The 4,756-nt window shown below is 40.3% G+C and overlaps 1 long non-coding RNA gene across 1 annotated transcript; it reads right to left on the reverse strand.

Annotated features, from left to right (window-relative positions):
* Window positions 1–655: 655 nt before the first annotated feature.
* LOC128604990 (uncharacterized) lies at window positions 656–3,794 on the reverse strand. The gene is made up of 3 exons (XR_008385434.1): window positions 3,009–3,794; window positions 1,977–2,123; window positions 656–1,853 (listed from the first exon to the last, which is right to left on the reverse strand). It is a non-coding gene; the product is annotated as an uncharacterized LOC128604990 (long non-coding RNA).
* Between the last annotated feature and the right edge of the window lie 962 nt (window positions 3,795–4,756).

Below are 4,756 nucleotides of genomic sequence, written 5' to 3' on the forward strand. Positions count from 1 at the left end.
TGGAAAAACCAGTTGCTCCTTCAGCAGCGTTTATATTCTCTCTCTCTTAACACTAATACGACAAAAAACACTCAATACTGTTTGATGCAGAATGCATATACAATTCTCTCTCTCTCTCTCTCTCTCTCTCTCTCTCTCCATAAACCTATCTATCTCTCTCTTACCTTCTCCCACAGACATATGGAGCAGTACTGGAGAGTCAGCTCTCTCATGGTCCTCTCTCACCTCCCGACAATCAGCAATAAGCTTCGCCTTCCTCTTACAAACGCATATACACACACACACACACACACACACACACACACACACACACACTCTGTTTCAATATGACCGAGATGACTGAGTAAGTCTCTCTCTCTCTCAAAAACACACAAGGTTCTGGAAGTTTCTGGACCTGGCCATGGGGTGCAGTAACGATCTGAGAGACGGCAGTGGAGCTGCTGATCGAGTTACAGTGGAAATCTGGCACACAGAGTGAGCACACACACACACACACACACACACACACACACACACACACACAGACAGAGAGAGACAGAAAATGAAAGAGAGGGTGATGCAGAAAAAGAGGAGAGACAGACAGAGATGGGCAGAGATATGGATAGAGATAAATAGAGATACAGAGAGCGAGAGACAGAGATAGAGACAGACTGACAGAATAAAGGTGGGAGTGACAGAGAGAAAGAGAGAGAGAGAGACAGACAGACACAGAAAGTGAGAGACAAAGATAGAGACAAAGACAGTGAGACACATACACAGAGAGAGAGAGGCGTATGAAGAGAGACAGAAAGACAGTCAGACAGCAAGCGAGAGAGAGACAGAAACACAGACGACAGACAGAAAGAAAGTGAGAGAAAGAGACAGAGACAAATACAGTCAGACATACTTACACAATTGTAAAGCAAAACATTGGAATATATATCTTAATCACATCTCATAGTCCTTTCATAGAGTCTGAATCAGTTTGACTGATTCATTTCGAGTTGATTCAGAGTCAAATCACTTTCTAGTGAGAATCAAATACTCATCTCAGTCTAGTTCGTTTGGAAGTGTGCGACTCTCACTAGAAAATTATTTGACTCCGAATCGTCTCGAAACGAATCAAACAATCAAACCGATTCAGACTGGACAAATGGACTAATAGAAGAGAAAGAGCAACAGGAAAGAGGACAGCCTTCCTGCTGAAAGCAAACCGGATCAGAACCTTACATTAGATTGTTTTCTATATTTTTATTTTAAATCAGTTGTGTTGTTTCTCTTCTTTCTGCACTCGATTGAGGAAACACAGCAATGATAAATAAATAAATAAATTTATCTGTCCAGCTTCCTCCTCTTCGTCCCCCAGAATGACGTGTGGGTGACGGATTGACGGATTTAGAAAAAGATGTCTGGGCAAACTGTGACCTCCTGGAGTTAAAAGTGAGCATCCAAGGAAATTTAATGTGTTAACTGCACTACATTCTGCAGTCACACAGCACCAGAAAAAATATGTACATCTACTGTACATGTTAACACACAAAACAAGCTTTTGAGTATTAGTTACCCTGTCTTACTGTACAAGGCACCTGCAAATAATAAAGCAAGTAATTAAAAGTTCATCCATCATTTCACTTCCACTAATCAGTCTTTTGACCAGTCTAAAAATAAAAAGACTAAAAAGAAACTCAGACTTAGCAAGAAGAACTAAAAATATGTGGATGATGAAGTCTCAGTTCCACCACAGCTTCAACATCCCTGGATCTTCTCCTTTAAAGCTTGGAGAAGGGCACGTCTTTCGGACTCTTCTTTTCCAGGGCTGCCTGCGCTGACTTCATAAGATCCTGTGTCTGCAACATGTTCATGTTCCAAGTAGCCTGGAGACGCAGAGGAGAAAGCTCAGATTTCGACCGCTCTACTTTGTGTTTGTGGCCATACTGTGTGTGCATGGGTCTACCTTGAGGCTAAAAATGCTATTCATGTCTTAAGCAGATTCTTACCATGTAGTCTAGGCTCTCAGTCACACTGTGGTCTCAGGAGTAGAGGAGGTTGATTTTGGTTCCCTGGACAGCGACGCGACTCCGGCCTGCAATCTCACCTGCTATTTCCAGAGCTCCAGCAATCATTGACCATCAGGGAACACACGACTGCAGAGATGAAGAACAGAACACACACTTACCTTCATTTATACTAAATAATAAAGCTACATGAAAAAAAAAAAAATACACGGTACAACCCTAAGTCACATTCTTCTGTTATCATTCCATATCTTCCATGTGTCAGTCCAGAATTTCACCATTTTGTGATCACAGAAATTAACACAAAATCAAGAAACTCCACAATATTCAGAGGAGCTTCCACTTTTTCAAAGTTACTGCAGATTTGGGCCAAAACGTGTCATGACACGTCATCACCACAACAGGCCTTCAGCACAGGTTACTCTACTTCCTGAACAAGTGCGGACCCGGATACAAGTTACGTTCACATTCATGGGACAATTCACATTCACAGTTCCAGTGTAACCGAACTCGGACCACCTTCTACAGGTAGTCTCGGGTTCGGTACCGCAGTGCACTTCCCAGTCCACATTACGACGGTCACATTACCAACTTTTCATGCAAACTGCTCTGTGTTGGAATAAACTTCCAGTGTGAAAGCCCACTAGAACAGCTACACTGCAGAATTTTTCTGTCTAAAAATGAACAAATTTCAGGTTTTGTAGCTCTTCTTTGATAAATGACAAGATGGTAATATCATAAAATAGTCCACTTTGTATTAAAACCAGACATCTGATGCTCACTGTGGTTTATTTAATCTTCAACAAACTGCAAATGTAAATAATTGTTCAGAGTGTGCCCCCTTGTGGTCAACTCTTTCATAGGGGCTTGTACAAGTCAGAACAATCAGCCCATTCTTATCTTCTCATCACTTACTATCTCTATATATGATCATATGGACAAAAATAACTTGTTTACAGATCTCGGTGTAAACATGTAAGCAAGCAATGTATGGCAAGTTAATGTTCCTCATACCTTCACCTGAAACCAGGCATCCTGTGTGCACAGACGAATATCACAGGCTGTGATTAGATCCACTCCTGCGAAAGAAGAAATCAGATCCACAAAAAAAACTGTTAGTAATTCAGTCTCCTGCAGCTAAAAGCCCCAGTAAAAGATAACTCTCTGATGGTTAAAGCTTTGCAGGAAAAGTGACACCACAACTCTGGAAAGTTCTATCCATATTGTTTGCTGAGTGTATGAGATGATACTTAACACTCCCAACAGACCTGCCCCCCACACACGTCATGCACTGCCACCACCACGGGCTTTGGACACTACAGACACATCAAACACAAAGTTCAGTTTATATACCACAATGTATTACTCTAATAGGTTATTGAATGTGCAAATATTACATGCATGTAGAACCCCTACATGCTTTGTGTTTAATTTATGTAAGGAATAAACATGCGGTTATAGGAAAGTAGTCAACGATCCAATGAAGTGGAGTGACCGTTACCACCCTAAGGTAGAACTGCACATTCTGAAGTGTTTTATTCCCCTTATACCACAGCAAGTTGTCAACAAGTGCATTTCTTTATTAATTAAAGAAGAACATGTCATACACATTAATCTATTTTAAAGGCTGACCGATAGTGGATCTTACAGACGCCGATAACCAAGTCGGGTAGCACCTACTAATAACCGATTACTACTGAATGAAAATATAACACTCAGTGGAAAAATTAAGTTCACTTTATTACAAAAATAAACAGTACTGACCGTACCATGAAAATGTACTGCACTTTTTCTAATGAAATAAACATATATACACTAATATATATATATATATATATATATATATATATATATATATATATATATATATATATATACACACTATGAATAAAAATTAAAGTAAATAAAAAGATGCACAGTATTTCACAAAAAAGTGAGTACACCCCTCACATTTCTGTAAATATTTGATTATATCTTTTCATGTGACAACACTGAAGAAATGACACTTTGCGACAATGTAAAGGAGTGAGTGTACAGCTTGTGTAACAGAGTAAATTTGCTGTCCCCTCAAAATAACTCAACACACAGCCATTAATGTCTAAACCGCTGGCAACAAAAGTGAGTACACCCCTAAGTGAAAATGTCATTTTACAGTTCAACAAACTCTCCTCCAGCCCCCCAACGCTGAGCCGCCCACAGAAGACAACGTGGTGTAACCTGTGATACATCTCCCAGCCTGAAGAGGGAGCACTGCTCAACGCATACGTGCTCTCAGTGGGGGGAGGGGAGGGACATCTGCTTTGTGACCAAGTCAAACTTTCTGTGAATATTTAACCGTTTGTCCTCATTCTCACTAATACGACTGTTTACAATATTATTCATATGAAGTTGGAAACTGTGCAGAGATTTAATGTGTTTCTAATTGAAAGTACAAACTCTGAGACAAGCTATTCATGCATTAGTGCTGCTCCAGCTTTTTAGTGTCCATCACACTTTTGTGTCAAAGCATCGCTGTGTGCACCATTAATCCAGAGTCTGTGATTAGATTATCCACATCATGTTCAAATAAATATTTCTATAGGAAACGCTTTAGAGCGGGGAAGCCTTACTGTGGTCCTGTAAGATTACAGTCCAGTACAGTTTGGGAATTTTCCTGAATCACACCCGATTTAAGTCCTCGGGTCATTAGGTAGGAGTGTTAGATGAGAAATCATCACACTGTGCATGATCACAGGAATTCAGGACCAGAGCCAGGCTCCCCT

The sequence above is a fragment of the Ictalurus furcatus genome, unplaced genomic scaffold (genome assembly GCF_023375685.1).
Source record: "Ictalurus furcatus strain D&B unplaced genomic scaffold, Billie_1.0 scf6, whole genome shotgun sequence".
NCBI lineage: Eukaryota > Metazoa > Chordata > Actinopteri > Siluriformes > Ictaluridae > Ictalurus > Ictalurus furcatus.